Raw genomic sequence first — 16818 nt, forward strand, 5'->3', positions numbered from 1 at the left:
AGGTTCCAGTATTCTAGTGGCACCTGTAGAAGGATTATCGAAAACTTGAACAGAGCTTTCTGGGCAGTTCTGGGGGGAGTGAAGGGGACGAGGTAGATCCTGGTACTGAATTACTAATTCTGATTTGACTGCAAACAGAATGTCTTTTAGTTAGCAAGCAAATGACTAAAGTAAACAGCTAGGAACAGGCAAACAACTTCTACTCTTCATACTAGAGTATCTCAAAGGAATAGAGAATTGGTAGTGAGATTTATTAACTTAATTATTTGGCTTTGGCCCAGGTTAAAGATTTTGGACTTAATTTATATGCTGTTGCTGGGTATAAAATGCTCTATCCCTTGGGTTACTAAGCTCTCTCCACTTCATTTTCATTTCAATGGTTTATTGTAACTGAAGTATGAAAATATCCTGTAGGCTGAAGTTTCATCAGCCAGTTTGGAGACTGGTGGCTCTTTTCTAATTTTTGAAAGGGGGCGGGTGGGTAGGAGGGGACTTGAACACAAGGAGAAGCCATTGACTCCTACATTGGCTACTAACTGTGTTTGGGGAAAGAATCCGAAAATTTAAGTAAATTGGATTTTCAGAGCTGAGCTGGCCTTTTAATTTAGGGTACCAGTAGATTTGTTTCTTACACTTTGCAGGCTTTTGGACAAACTCTTCTGAAAGGTGGGCAGCCTAGAGAGCCAGTTGATGCCACTTGCTATTGGAGTTGTGGGTAAGTGGTTTTACATTGCATTACACGACTTAAAGGTGATCTGATTTTGCTACTGTTTTGGTATACTGATGCTCTTTGAATTACAGTGGGGTTACCTTTGATAACCCTATCGTAAGTTGAAAATATTGTAAGTAAAAAACGCATTTAATATACCTCACCTGCCGAACATCATAGCCTAGCCTACCTTAAACATGCCGAGAACATTAACCTGCAGTTGGGCAAATGCATCTAACAAGCCTATTTTATAATGAAGTATTGAATATCTCATGTAATTTATTGAATAAATACTGGAAGTGAAAAACAGAATGGTTGTGTAAGTACTTGAAGTAGTCTGGGACTATCTCTATGTGCTGTAGTAAGATTTAATTGCGCACTATCTGCCGGTTGTTTTGAGGTGAAGAAGTGGTAACTTAGATTGAAACAATGGTAATGACGTGGTAACTCCTGTTTTCCCGGGTCTTGATAACGTAAAATTATCTCTTTGTGTCTGTTTATAGATGTTGATATCAGTGAACCAGAATCGGTTCTCTCTAAATGTTGAGACTGTTCTGAAGCTCTTTGCACAATGGACTCGGGTTAATTGAATTAGTGTCTTTCAGTTCAAATCTAGTTTCACTAGTTCTTATGTCCATTTTTCTAGATGATGGTGAATCCTATTCTTTTGGGTGGCGGGAAGAGATTACCACAGAACTTGAGCGTTTAATTAGTGAATAATTATAAACTAGAGCTGAACATATTTACATCCCCTTGGTATCCTGGGGGATTGGCTTTGGACCCCTTGGATACCAAAATTCTCAAATGATCAAGACTCTTATATAAAGTGGGTAGTATATGGGAAGGTGCAGGGAGTGGCGGTGATGCACATCTGTAGTCCCAGCTACTTAGGAGGCATTTCCAGATTACTTATTATACCTAATACAGGTTGGGTGTGATGGCTCATTCCTGTAATCCCAGCACGTTAGGAGGCTACTACAAATACCTGCCCCCTTTTTTTTTCATTATGTGGGAGGATTGCTTGGAGACCAGGAGTTCAAGTCCAGCCTACGCAACGTTGTCAGGCCCTGTCTCTACAAAAAATTTAAGAAACTTAGCCAGGCATGGTGGTGCGTGCCTGTAGTCCTAGCTACTGGGGTGACTAAGGCAGGAGAATTGCTTGAACCCAGGAAGTGGAGGCTGTAGTGAGCCATGATGGAGCTGCTGCCCCCCAGCCTAGGTGACAGAGCAAGACTCCATCTCAAAAACAACAGCCAAATACAATGTAAGTGGTATGTAAATAGTTGCTGTACTGTATTTTTAAAAATTCATATTATTTTTTATTATTGTGTTGTTGTTATGTATTTTTTCCAAATATTTTTGACCCATGGTTGGTCGAATCTGCCGATGTAGAACTTGTTAATACAGATGGCCAATTGCACTGAAAATGAGAGAAAAGGTTGGAAGTGGCTCAAACTCTTATTCTTTGAAGTTGTGATATGTTGAAAGAAGAGAATGGCAGATAGGGAAATCATTCTCTTTAGGATGTATGCAAATGAGACCTTCTTTAAATACCATACATTAGAATAGGGAATCTTAGTCAATCAGTCTTGAGGTAGTGATTAGCTCTTGTGGCAAAATAAGTCACCTGTGCCCAGTGCCTGGATACCAGCCTGGTTGCATGCAGAGGCAGACATGTCGATGACTCCTCTTACCTTCCTGAGGGCTTGACCTTGTTCAAGAGTGTCCTTCGAACAATACTATGTTGTTGAATTGCCACACAGAAGCTTGGATTGCATAGTGTTGGGAAGCATCATCCCTGATCCTTTTGTGCCCTGCTCTGCTGGAGGGCTCAACCGCAAGACCTGGTGACTAGAAATAATTGTCACTTGGGCCTGCAGATTCACACCAGGTCTGATGAATGACTGAGGATCTCGGATAGCAGCAGTGTGTAGTGTGGGACTCTTCATTTTTGAGACTGCTTAGCATCTCGGAGCCACTGCCCCTCTTTCTGCCTGTTGGTCCAAGAGAAAGTGTTGTAAAAACCTGCCCCTTTTTTATTTATTATGTATTCATTTATTTTTTGAGACAGGGTCTCTCTGTGGCCCAGGCTGGAATGCAGTGGCACGATCAAGGCTCACGGCAGCCTCGACCTCCCGGGCTCAAGCGATCCTCCTCTCTCAGCCCTCCTGAGTAGCTGGGACTACAGGCCTGCGCCACCACACACCACTAATTTATTGTATTTTTAATAGAGATGGGATTTCGCTGTGTTGCCCAGGCTGGTCTTGAACTCCTCACCTCAAGTGATCTGCCTGCCTCGGCCTCCCAAAGTGCTGGGATTACAGGCGTGAGCCACCACACCTGGCCTGCCCCTTTATTTTAGTAGCAGATTGTTTCCACACAAGCAGCGGAGTTGGGTGATAGCTTTTAGCTGTCTATCATTCATGATGAGTTTGAACTCTATGCAGTGTTTGCTTAAAGTGGATTAGTATGTGTCCTTTAATTTTGATTCTGAACGAGTCTCAAGTCATAGCTTTACTACATTGAATTCTGTTAATTCCTCTTCCTGAAGTTTAGGAAAAGTAGGAAAAAGTCAAACCCTTGCAGAATCTTAGCATATCTGGTGTTTATTTCAAGCTGGGCTTGGAGGAGCCCTCTCCAGCCATCGTTGAAGTGTGCTTGTGGCAGGGATGAGGGGGTTTTGCTGTTTTCCTTCTGTTTCATGTTACTACTTCAGTTTGTGAAAAGTAACTGTAATATTCTGTTATGTTGGGCTACCCGATAAGATTCTAGTTGAATAAAATGTTCTGAGGCTGAAAACAGGTTGAAAAGTGGTGATTTTTAGTGGGAAAACAGAAATCAAGAAAAATGAGTAGGCCGGGTGTGGTAGTGCACTGCATGCCTGTAATCCCAGTACTTTGGGAGGCTGAAACGGGAGAAACTCTTGAGCCCAGGAGTTTGAGACCAGTCTGGGCAACACAGACCCCATTTTACAAGAAATAAGAAAGAGGAGCTGGGCATGGTGGTGTGCACCTGTAGTGTCAGCTGCTCGGGAGGCTGAGGCAGAAGGATTGCTTGAGCCAGAAAGGTCTGGCTGCAGTGACCTGAGATCGCACCACTGCACTCTAGCCTTGGTGACAGAGTGAGACCCTGTCTCATTTAAAGAAAAAAAAAAAAGATGAGTAAATGCTTAAAGTCACAGAGCAAGCTCTAGGCAGCAGCAGGGCTAGAATCAGGCCTTCTCTGCACTAATTCTTGTTCTCTCTGTTGCACTGTATCTCTCAAACAGGTCGGTGTAGGCACCCGATAAAGTTGAGTTTAATTGAATCCTTGGTGTTTGGACTCTGTATTCTTGGGTTCTGTACTCAAACATTTTGTCACAAACTCTTCATCTTTCAGAGAAGACTCCTTATAGTGAAGCATATGTGAAGCGAAGTTATTAATGGGTAATGGGGTGGGAGTCTCCTTAGTTTTAGTAGTGGTTGTGGATACTTAATAGAGAGTTGGCTTTTTTTCTTCAGAATAGTTCTGAAAGTGACCATATTACATTCAAATAGGAGTTGAGACATTATCCCTGTAAGTTTTCTTTTTTCCCCCAAACCAAACCCCAAAATGGCCAGTGCACTGTAAGTTTTTCAGATAAGCAAGTGGGCCTGCTCTCAAACACCTGTGCAAAGTGCTGAACCAGACTTCAGTTTCCTGTGACCTGCCCTGGAATCTGAAGAGGAAAATCCAGGTGGATCCATGGACAGAACTGCTTTTGAACAGCTCTGTGGAAATAACCAACATGGACATGCATTCCTTATTTTTAAAAAATATCTGTAAAGCAAATTGGCTTTCAGTTAAATAGTTGCTTTGTGTCTACTTAATGACTTGCCTAGTAAGTGCTCTTTAAACAGGAGGGGGAGGTGAATAATACCATTACAGTGAGGGTGCCGGGACTCTAGCAGTGTGGGTCCTACAAGCCGGCATCCAGGGGCACACTGAAGTCTCCGGCCCTTTGAGGAGGTGTTTTTCCCAGTTGTGACATTTTCTTCCTTCTCAGTAAGTGGAATTAGAGAGTGAGGAGTGATAGAGTGAATGCTCTGTGTCTACTTTTGAGAATGTTGTCAGGTTCTTTTTCTCTTAGAAATGTAGTTGTTTTTTGATATAGTCACTTGTTCAGTCGTTTACTCAAAACAATTGGTGTATCTCATGCCCATGGTGAGGAGCATTCTGCTTGAGAGTTTCCTAACTTTTTATGAAAGAGAAAAGCCGAAAGACTTCCAGAGAATTAAGATGGGAGGTTCAGTTGTCGGAGATGAGCTTGTGTAGGGTAGCTGGCCTTATGAGAGGGCACAGTGGTTGGTGGTATTGTGGACTGGGGAGAAATGCCCATCAGTGGTCTAGCTGGGAGAGGATGGAAAATACTAACAGTGTACTTACTGTGGACAGAGGGTAGGGAAGGAGCAGGCCCACAAAATTGCCCAACTCCAGGGAACGCCATTCACAAGAAGGGGACAGGGTCCTCTAGAGCTGGCAGGTCTCTGACCACAAGTCCTCTCTTCCGCAACTGGAAAGGATATTTCTGCCTAAGAGGGATGAGTACAGGGACACAATGGCTGCTTTGGCCAAATTGGTCTCCAAGATGGACTAATCAGCCATAATCCGGAGTTATCCCTGTTCCCAGCTAGACTACTGATGGGCATTTCTCCTCACTCCACACCCAGCCCACAATACCACCATCATCACCACTGTGCCCCCTTGAAGGCCAGCTACCCTACACGTACTCCTCTCTGACAACTTAACTTCCCATCTTGGAGACCGATCATCTTTACGGACTGCTGGCCAATTCCCTGCTCCCCGAGATCCCTGTCTCTTAGGGCTTTATTCTGACAAATCAGAAGTTGGGAAAGGAGGGATTGTAATTGTTTGTATCCGTTAAGAGTGTGGGGTTAGAGAACCCTGGGTGGTGGCTCTTGACATTTAACAATGTTTGCTATCCAGACAGAACAGTTACATGTCAATTACTGAGGTAATTAATGATTCTCTTATGGGAACTGTAATGTGAAAAAACTACTAATTAAAGAAAATCGGCCGGGTGTGGTAGCTCACGCCAGTAATCCCAGCACTTTGGGAGGCCGAGGTGGGTGGATCACAAGGTCAGGAGTTCAAGACCAGCCTGGCCAAGATGGTGAAACCCCGTCTCTACTAAAAATACAAAAATTAGCCGGGCTTGGTGGCAGGCGCCTCTAATCCTAGCTATTCAGGAGGCTGAGGCAGGAGAATTGCTTGAAGCCGGGTGGCAAGAGATTGCAGTGAGCTGAGATCGTGCCACAGCAGTTCAGCCTGGGCGATAGAGTGACTCCATCTCAAAAAAAAAAAAAAGAAAAAAAATCATTTTTTACTTCACATTTCTACAACATCCACATTCTCTTTGGCAGGCCAATTTAGTTTGGTCTTTCTCCTTTAAAAAAAAAAAAAAAAAATTCAACCAGGTACTGTGATCTGTCCATAGGACCTGATTTCCTACTAGTGCCAGCCTGCAAGCAGTGCTCTGAATTGGTGACAGGTGTAGATTTAATGAATAGATCAAGCAGGGACGTGGCTTCTGAGCATCAGAATGGTTAGTTTTAGTGTGAACCTCTTAATGAGTTATTAATTATATCATTCCAGCAGTTCTTGGGCAGCAATTGAGTGTCCAGTAGTTCAGTTCTGTTACTGTGTGTAGTTAGCACAGACCCCACCTGTTTATTTCATTTTTTGTTTTGAGAGACAGGGTCTCGTCCTGTCACCCAGGCTGGAGTGCAGTGGTACTGTCGTAGCTCACTGTTATTTCAAACTCCAGGCCTCAAGTGATCTCCCCACCTCAGCCTCCCAAGTAGCTAGGACCAGAGGCACACGCCACCATGGCTGGCTAGTTAAAAAAAATTTTTTTTTGTGGAGATGGGGTCTTGCTTGTTGCCCAGGCTGGTCTCAAATTCCTGCCTCAAGTGATCCTCTTGCCTTGGCCTCTCAAAGTGCTGGGATTACAGGTGTGGGCCCCTAGACCCTCACATCCCACATATTACTTACTCATTCTCTCAAAATTGCCCCACTTCAGACGCCAGCTGCAGGTGTTGGATATTTCTACGTTACCTGAACTTCTGCCCAGCAGACTATAAATTTGGAGGTTCCCATGATTTCCCGTCCCAGGTTTGATAATTTGCTAGCATGAGTCACAGAACTCAGGAAAGCATGATATTTAGGATTACAGTTTTGTTATAAAGGACTTATTTATAACTCAGGAACAGCTGAATGGAAGAGACACATAGGGCAGGGTATGAGTTGCAGGGTGCAGAGCTTCCATGCCCCTCCTGGTGTGCCACTCCTGGCTCATAAATGCATTTACCAATCCGGAAGCTCTCCCAGCCTCATTGTTTTGGAGTTCTGATTGAGGATTCATTACATAGGCATGGTCATTGACCATTGGTGATTGAATTCTGTCTCTAGCTAGCCCTCCCCTCCCCAGAGCTCAGAAAGTGGGGCTTTGAAGTCTAATCATGTGCTTGGTCTTTCTGGCTTGGCTAGCCCTTCACTGGAAACTATAAGGGCCCATGTGAAATCACCTTGTTAGCATAAACTCTGGCATGTGGTCCAGAGGGCTCTTCATGAATAACAAAAGACAGTCAGAAAATTCCAAGGGTTTTAGGAGCTCTGGCAGGAACCAGGGACAAAGACCAAATATATTTTTCTTATACTCCATTAGTACTCCAGTTTTGTATCGTGTAAGTAGTAATGGAATAAGGGTACCTAAAGTTGATTTAAATGATAATTAACAATTGGCATTTCTTGACACACCAGATACTGCAAACTGATTAGCTTTAGATTATAAGCAGCAATTTCCTCCTTCAATCAGTATGAAATGGCATTCCCAGAATATTCAGTGTTCTTGAACTTCAGAGGTGCATTAGGTCTATTCTTCCCTAATGCAAGAAACAAGCTTACTTTATAATACAGATTTCATGTTACTTTTTTTTTTTTTGAGACAGAGTCTCACTCAAGAAACAAGCTTACTTTATAATACAGATTTCATGTTACCTTTATTATTATTATTTTTTTTTCACTCTGTCGCCCAGCCTGGAGTGCAGTGGCGTAATCTTGGCTCACTGCAACCTCTCCCTCCCAGGTTAAAGCGATTCTCCCACCTCAGCTTTCCAAGTAGTTGGGATTACAGCACGTAATTACACCACGCCTGGCTAATTTTTTTTTTTTTTGAGACGGAGTCTCACTTTGTCACCTAGGCTGGAGTGTGCAGTGGTGTGATCTCAGCTCACTGCAGCCTTCTCCTCCTGGGCTCAAGCAGCTCTGCCTCAGCCTCCCAAGTAGCTGGGATTACAGGCATGTGCCACCATGCCCGGCTAATTTTTGTGTTTTTAGTAGAGATGGGGTGTCACTATGTTGACCGAACTTGTCTCGAACTCCTGACCTAAAGTGATCTGCCCACCACGGCCCCCCAAAGTGCTGGGATTACAGATGTGAGCCACTGTGCCTGGCCCTGGCTATTTTAGAAGAAATGGGGTTTCATTATGTTGGCCAGGCTGGTCTCGAACTCCTGACCTCAAGTGATCCACTTGCCTCAGCCTCCCAAAGTGCTGGGATTACAGGCGTGAGCCGCCGTGCCCGGCCCATGTTACTTTTTAATATGACTTTTTAAAAGGTTTAGATATACATAGTGGGCCAGGCATGGTGGCTCATGCCTGTAGTCCTAGCACTTTGAGAGGCCTAGCCAAGGAGGATCACTTAAGCCCACCAGTTCAAGACCAGCCTGGGCAACATGGTGAAACCCTGTCTCTACAGAAAATACAAAAGTTAGCTAGGCATGGTGGTGCCCACCTGGGGTCTCAGCTATTTGGGAGACTGAGGAAAATCACCCTAGCCTGGAAAGCTGAGGCTGTAGTGAGCTGTGATTGTGTCACTGCACTCCATTCGGGGTGACAAAGTGAGACCCTGTCTCAAAACAAATAAACAAAAAATAGATGTACATAGTGTATTGGTTAAGGGAGCATAGGCTCTGGAGTCAGTCTGGGTTTGAGTCTGAACTTTATCACCAACTTGCCACTTGACCTTGGATGAGCCACTTCTCTCTCTAAGCCTCAGCTTCCTCATGTATGGAGTGAGGGTAATCACAGTAAATAGTTGTGAGGATTCAATTAGATAGTGCATTCGAAGGACATGGCACAGTGCTGGGCATAAAAACAAACATTTAATAACTTTAGCTATTATTGGCTGTATGGCATCCATTGCTATGCCCACCTGGAATGGCAGCTGACTCCCACGGAGTCAAGAATCATGTGTATCATTTTACCTCCTCTTATAGTCAGTTTATGGGACAGTGTATAAAAGATTGCTAGGCACACAGTACAAGTTATCTATCATTTGAAAATAAAACCTGTCCTCTGGGTATCTGGGAAATACACTAGTGACTCTGTAATGGAAACTTCCAGCGTGCTTCCAAAGCTGGCCTAAAACCCAGAGATGGAAAATCTTCCTCCTGAAACCCTAGAGAGCCTGTATGAGTCCAGCAGTAGGGACAGGGGCTAGGATACTTGTTTCATGTGTCCGTGTGAAGAGATCACCAAACAGACTTTGTGTGAGCAACATGGCTGTTTATTTCACCTGAGTGCAGGCGGACTGAGTCCGAAAAAGGAGTCAGCAAAGGTGGTGGGATTATCATGAGTTCTTACAGATTTTGGGATAGGTGGTGGAGTTAAGAGCAATGTTTTGGGGGCAAGGGGTGGATCTCACAAAGTACATTCTCAAGGGTGGGGAGAATTACAAAGACACTTCTTAAGGGTGGGGGAGATTATAAAGAACATTGATCAGTTAGGCTGGGGCAGAAACAAATCACAATGGTGGAATGTCATTAGTTAAGGCTATTTTCACTTCTGTGGATCTTCAGTTGCTTCAGGCCATCGGGATGTATACGTGCACTTTACTGGTGACATGATGGCTTAGCTTGGGCTCAGAGGCCTGACATTCCTATCTTCTTATATTAATAAGAAAAATAAAACAAAATAATGGTGAAGTGTTGGGGTGGCGAAAATTTTTGGGGGTGATATGGAGAGATAATGGGCGATGTTTCTCAGGGCTGCTTCGAGCAGGATTAGGGGTGGCGTGGGAACCTAGAGTGGGAGAGATTAAACTGAAGAAAGATTTTGGAGTAAGGGGTGATATTGTGGGGTTGTTAGAAGGAGCATTTGTCAATACTTGGATCAAGAATTGGAAACTGATCCAGGAGACATTTTTGTCTTTGACTGTATGCTTTGAGGTTCAGCTAGTTGGGCAAAACCACATTAGACTCTGGGAAAAGAAATAGATTTATTTCAGCCAGTCTAGATAATGTTTGACAGAGTCTCAAATAAAGTGAAAAGCCCAGATCCACATGCAAAAGGGCTTCCTGACTGCTCAGAGTTTACTTGTTGGTGAACTCCTGTGAGTCCGGGTCTCTAATTCTTCCTGTGGCTCAACAACCAAGAGAGTCTACTGTAGTGGGACTACCACTGGACTAAGTCCTTAGTTCCACTCTAGACTCTGCCACCATTGCTGTTTTCCTTGGGCAGATCACATCCCCTCTCAGTCTATTTCTTTAACTAAAACATAAAGGATTTAGGACTAAATCACTCTTTCTCAAGGTGTGGCTTTGGTTACACTTGTAATTTATGTGTTGCTGAAATGAATAGTCACGTGTTTTTTTTACTGCTGATGGTGCGTAAGATGATTTTTGGTGGTACATGATGAATACTGTTCGTTTACTAGTTCTGTTTTTTATTGTATTTACTTATTTTTTGAGATGGAGTCTTGCTCTATCTCCCAGGCTGGAGTGCAGTGGCGCGATCTTGGCTCACTGCAACCTCCGCCTCCTGGGTTCAAGCAATTCTCCTTCCTCAGCCTCCCGAGTAGCTGGGATTACAGGTGCCTGCCACCACGCCTGGCTCATTTTTGTATTTTTAATAGAGACGGTTTCACCATGTTGGCCAGGCTGGTCTTGAACTCCTGACCTCAGGCGATCCACCCTCCTCTCAAAGTGCTGGGATTACAGCATGAGCCAACGCGCCTGGCCTAGTTCTGTTTTTTAATGTGTATGAATGAAAACGTAACTATCATATCACACCTATGAATTCATGGACAGTAGTGCTTAGGATGATACTAAAGTCATGTCAAAGACAAAACTGCAACCAGTTTAGTTTCCAGATCTCAACTGGCTGTATTGCAATTCTAGAATTGGGCGATGTTTCATTCCATAATATAGAATAAGTGTTTAGATGAGCTAAGCAGGAGTTGGCTTTATAGACAGAAGGGCTGAAGAAAGCAGAAGGGAAGAACAAAGAGTGTATCAGTCTTTGCAAAGCTGCTTTTCTTGTAAGGCAGGACAGGGAGACAGAACAATAGAGAAATAACTGAATAGTTAGCATTAGATTACTTCAAACTTTTGTGTGTGTGTGTGTAAGGATTAGGGAACTTCATTATCATGCCAATTAAGATTTAAACATGGAGTTTGGGAAGTTGGATGTTATCTCTTTTTCTTGGTTTCTGGGAAGGTCAGATAACAAACTTAGTTTGGGCATGAATGACTCCAGTTTGATTTTTAGTCTGGTCTCTTGGAGCCTAGTGCAGGAGCTTGGTCCAGAACCATGGCCTTCTATCATTTATATTTAACGGTAGATATATATTTTAAAAAAGCTTTTAAGACAAATATTAGGTAAACAGTAGATGGGATGGTAAAGATGGGATACGAATGGCTGAAGTTTGTAGGTTTCAGGACTCAGTAACTCTAGTGCAGTGCCACACCTTATTTAATGAAGTCTTTGTGGTGATGGCCACAGCTGAGCAGGTCCAGATTTCAGGACTTAACGACTTGCCTTCAGAAGTCTCAGGCAAAAAAATAAAGACTTGACTATCTCAAGCAAATTGACAAATTTCTTTTTTGCATTCATGGCAAAAATACCCACAAGTAGATTTTGTAGAATATAAAATATCATAGACATTAGTGTTGGTGGCCTTTTTTTTTTTTCCCCCCAGTGGAAAAATTAATAATATTGTTTCCTCTTTCACCTTTAGCAGTTTCCTGGCTACCTGGATTGCTCCACGGTTCCTCATTGTTTGCTGTTGGGACGTTCCGCGGTTAGAAGTAAAGTAAAGTTAGGGTCTGACTTGTTCTTTTCTTGTGGGAGAAAAACCCTAATTGCTTCTTGAAGCCAAGCGAGTGCATGGATTCAAGGCTCTGTCCCATCTCAAGAGCTGACCTGTACATTACTTCTTCCTTGTGACAGTGGGACATGTGCCCTAAAATGACATTAAACATTGAGGCAGGCAGTACTTAAAATCTCATTTCACTTTGTCATATTGCTCATAATTCAACATAGTGGGGTCTTGAGAAGGAAAACGATAGAAATGTAGAAATGATACAGACTACTGTGGGAGGCACTTGCTTTTTTAGTAAAACCCAGAATAAAACGGAAATCTCTGTTAAGCAATAGAAGCCGAGAAAGCTGCTTTCAGATGTAGTTTATGGTTTTTTTTTTTTTTTTTTTTTAAGCCTTAATTACCTGTAGTCCCTAGACATTTTCTCTGTATCTTAACACTGTCATCCTTCATTATCTACAGTTGGGTGTTGGTCTGTGTTTGCAAGTGATCTTGTTGAATTAACACCCTGTAAAGGGCCATGGATCTGGTATAGCTCCTTGTAATAAGTTATTTAGTGTTTCAAATTTTAGTTTTAAAAAATTGCTGTAAAGATGGTTCCAAGTGTGATAGCTCCCTGTGTCAAGTGTTACTAGTGAAGATTAGGTTAAAATAGAGCAAAATGCCGGGTGCAGTGATTCACGCTGGTAATCCCAGCACTTTTGGGAGGCTGAGGCAGGCGGAATCATGAGGTCAAGAGATGGAGGCCATCCTGGCCAACATTGTGAAACCACGTCTTCACTAAAAATATAAAAATTAACCGGGCATGGTGGCGGGTGCCCATAGTCCCAGCTACTCAGGGGGCTGAGACAGGAGAATTGATTCGCTTGAACCCAGGAGGCAGAGGTTGCAGAGAGCTGAGATCATGCCATTGCACTCTAGCCTGGTGACAGAGTGAGACTCTGTCTCAAAAAAAAAAAAAAAAAAAGCACAAAATGGTGGCAGTGATATAGCCCAAGATTATTCTCCTACTTTGTTTTATTTATTTATTTTGAGATCGGGTCTCACTCTGTTGCCCAGGCTGAGTGCAATAGCCTAATCATGATTCACTGCAACCTCGAACTTACTTCATTTATTTAATACAAGGTTTCTACATGACTTCATAATGAGAAACTCTCAGATGTTTCCCAACTGAGGTGGGATCTGTGCTTCAATTCCTCATACTTTGTAAATTTTGATTTTGTCATTCTGTCTTGTCTCTAGAGATGTGCCATTGACAAGGGGGAAAAAGCTTTTTACTGAAAGCTGTGTTTTGCAGGATTACAAGTCTGCCTTCCCACTAAGATCTAATTGACGACACGCGCAGCAAGCATCCTTTGAGCAGATCTTGAGTTCAAACCAAGAACTCCTTGGATATAAAATTACAAGACCACCTACTTGTAGATGTCAGGTTTCTAGAACATCCCATTTCCTGTGGTGCTGAAGTTAGTCATTATATGTAGGCAATGGCTGATAAGTCTGGATATATTCTGAAAGGGGAGGGGCCGAGTTGTGACATTCGCCCTTGGTCTGCAGACCAGGTTTTGCAAAGCTAGAGTGGGGCTGTTTGTTTTCTTCTCTTCTTGGGAAATTGCCATTGGATCAGTTTGTCTTGGTTAAGTAAGATCTTTTGTGGGTAGCTGAGCAGTTGGGCTTTTAAAGATGAGAGCCACATGAAAGAAGACTGTTCTTTCCCAGTCATACAAATAATTATCTCCATGGTCGTATAATCTCCATAAGAAGTATGAGCATTTGAGACCACACATTTAAAAACTTAACATATAACAGAGTCAGAAGGAAAGATGTACAACATTGTGGCAGAGGTCTTCTCATGGTAGAATAACCTTTTAGTTTATCCAGAATCTTTTCACTCCTAAAATAAAGCCCTTTTAGGATGGTAGAAACTTGAACATTCATGGTAACTTGAAGTAAAAAAATAAAAATGTTTAATTGAAGACTTAATCTTTAACTCTGACTTTAAAACTTTTCTAGTCAAAGAGCTGGAATTGCTTAATTTATCCGAGCATTTGCTTTTCCAAGTTTACAGCTCTCAACCGTTGATTGGCCTAGCAGAAAGAGATAATAAAAAGTTATGCAACAGGTAAAAATCTTTCCAGTTGCCTTTTCCCCATTTGGAAGGAAACCTGTTTTTCCTTCCCTCTGAGCAGTTTGGCCTAAGCTCCTCCCCTTTCTGATTTGCATATTTACTATTTGCATACAGTACTTCAATTGATTCACTCAACAGAAAGTTCTAAAGATCTCCAGTATTTAATACTTCTGATACAACCTGCTTAAGCAAAAGAATTTTCAATTATGATAGCAGTTTAACAGAACAAAAGTTAAAAACACACTTTTAACGTACTGAGGTTACTGAAACTCTAAAATCTGAAATGCTCTAAAATTCAGAACTTTTGATTCCTGACATGAGGCCCAAAGGAAATGTTCATTGAAGAATTTCAGATTTCAGATTTTTGTATTAGGGATGCTCTACTGGTAAGTCCAACGTTAATATTCTAAGATCTGAAGTTCAGAATCCAGAACACTTCTGGTCCCAAGCATTTGGGGTAAGGGACACTCAACCTGTACAAGATATTTTCTCGCTAAGAAGAGCCAGACTGTAATTTTCAAGTTAGAAATCTATGAGCAAAAGACTGGTGTTCTCAGACAGAATGTGGATCATTCATAGGGTACTTCTGAAACTAAAAACCAGTTTTGTAAGCTAAAAAATTTTGGCGTTCAAAATGTAATGCTTTCATGGTTGTATTCAAAGTGAACCGTATGTATTCTGAATTTTTCTGAAAGACTGACTCTAGGATTGGATACATCGTATTTCAGGAAGAAGAAATGTGTTTATATGTTGCCAGCTACTTGTTCCAGTAATTTTTAGTGCCTATTGTAGATCTTGCTCTTAAGGACCTCATCCTCTGGTTAGAACATTAGATAGCGACAATTAGAAAATGTTGTAAAACCAGTGCTATAAAAATAGCAGTGCTGGCTGAGCGCGGTGGCTCACGCCTATAATCCCAGCACTTTGGGAGGCTGAGGTGGGCGGATCACCTGAGGTCAGGAGTTCGAGACCAGCCTGACCAACATGGAGAAAACCCATCTATACTAAAAAAAAAAAAAAAAAAGAAAAGCAGATTGTGGTGGCACATACCTACAATCCCAGCTACTCGGGAGGCTGAGGCAAGAGAATTGCTTGAACCCAGGACGCGGAGGTTTCGGTGAGCCAAGATTGCGCCATTGCACTCCAGCCTGGGCAACAAAAGTGAAACTCCATCTCAAAAAAAAAAAAAAAAAAAATGCAGTGTTATAAACGAAGGTGCTGAGGGGCAGAGAGGCTCTCAGTCAGGAAGGAGTCCTGTGGAAAGTAAAATCCCAGCACAAGGCATGAAAGAGCAAGACTAGAGAAAGGAATGGGGAGGGATTCTGAGCAGTGGTAACAGTGCGCATAAGACTAGGCCGGGCATGGTGGCTCACGCCTGTAATCCCAGTACTTTGGGAGGCCGAGGTGAGCGGATCACAAGGTCAGGAGTTCGAGACCAGCCTGACCAACATGGCAAAACCCCATCTCTACCAAAAATACAAAAATTAGCTGAGCGTGGTAGCATGCGCCTGTAATCCTGTCTACTTGGGAGGCTGAGGCAGGAGAATCGCTTGAACCCAGGAGGCGGAGGTTGCTGAGCCGAGATTGCACCACTGCATTCCAGCACACGTGACAGAGTGAGATTCCGTCTCAAAAAAAAAAAAAATGTAAACACATTTCCCCACCTAACTGAAAGGATGCTTGGAAATTAGGGGAGCAGACGAAATGTTTGGTGAGTTTCCTCTGTCTCTGTCACAGGGGTAGGGACTTGTGTAAGCTGCTTTAGTTCTGAGCTTATTTCCTCAACTGTAAAATAGGGATAGCATAGGAACCTCTGAGAGCAGCTGTGGAGAGTAAATGCTATCATGACTGTAAAATGCCTAACGTTGTGTCAGGTACAATAAAGGTATTGGAGGGAACCTTCATCAAGCTTGGTTGAGATTTCCAAGCTATGGGTCATATCTCATTGGTGGGTTATAACCAACAATTAAAATGGAAAAAAAAAAAAAAAAAGAAATAGTACAAATCAGTGCATCATAGAAGTAAGGGTAAATATTGAGTAGATTGTTTATTTATTTTTGAGACAGGGTCTTGCTCTGTCACCCAGGCTGGAGTGCAGTGGCACACTCATCGCTCACTGTAACCTCAAAGTCCTGGGCTCAAGCAATTCTCTCTGTCAGCCCCCTGAGTAGCTGGGACTAGAGGTGTGCATCACCACACACGCTTAATTTTTAAAAATTTTTTGTAGAGACAGAGTGTCGCTGTGTTGCCCGGGCTTGGGTAAATATTTAGAAGGTTAAATATTCATGGAACTTTTCTTTGAGTTATACATGGATTTATATGTGTGCATTGGGTAAGGATATAAAATATATTTCTCACTGAAGATTGCTGTTAAAGTTTGAAACTACTTGTGTAGTCCAAACTCTCATTTCTCAGTGACTCAAAGACTTAGCACACCAAAGCAAACAAAAAACCACTCTATCAGAGTATGCTGTTTTGAAGGATGCGATTTAAACATTCAGGCCTAAAAAAAAATAGTGTTGAAAAGCATTATCCTTAATTTAAGAGTTTGAATTTTGGCTCTACTGCTTACTACCTCCTAGGGTATTATTGGAGTGTTGGATTGTTTTATTAGTTGATATGTGTAAAAATGTTTTGAGAATGATGCCTAGTAAACCTTGGGAAACTATTTATGGACATTGTTATGTAAAAGTGGTAGTACTCTTCATTTAGGTAGATTTGTGCAGTACACTAGGGGCATAGTAGGTGCTTATTTTTCATTTGATTCTTTAGAAAGTATCTCTTAGGTGCCAGTTAGCCATTTTCTGTTCTTTCTTTTTTTTTTCTTTTCTTTTTTTTTTTT

General features: G+C 42.4%; 1 protein-coding gene across 3 annotated transcripts in view; it reads left to right on the forward strand.

The window, feature by feature from the left end:
• The window catches only part of DCUN1D3 (DCN1, defective in cullin neddylation 1, domain containing 3), a 42594-nt gene that overhangs the window by 3354 nt on the left and 22422 nt on the right, over positions 1-16818 (forward strand). The window contains exon 2 of one of the 3 annotated variants that reach the window (XM_011976045.1): positions 642-715. The exons of 1 other annotated variant lie outside the window; for it this stretch is intronic. The gene's annotated coding sequence lies outside the window, so the exon portion shown is untranslated. Of the gene's footprint in view, positions 1-641; positions 716-15781; positions 15802-16818 lie in introns of those variants that run through there. One more of the 3 variants, XM_011976044.1, reaches the window with a different exon arrangement.

The sequence above is a fragment of the Mandrillus leucophaeus genome, unplaced genomic scaffold (genome assembly GCF_000951045.1).
Source record: "Mandrillus leucophaeus isolate KB7577 unplaced genomic scaffold, Mleu.le_1.0 Scaffold162, whole genome shotgun sequence".
Lineage (NCBI taxonomy): Eukaryota > Metazoa > Chordata > Mammalia > Primates > Cercopithecidae > Mandrillus > Mandrillus leucophaeus.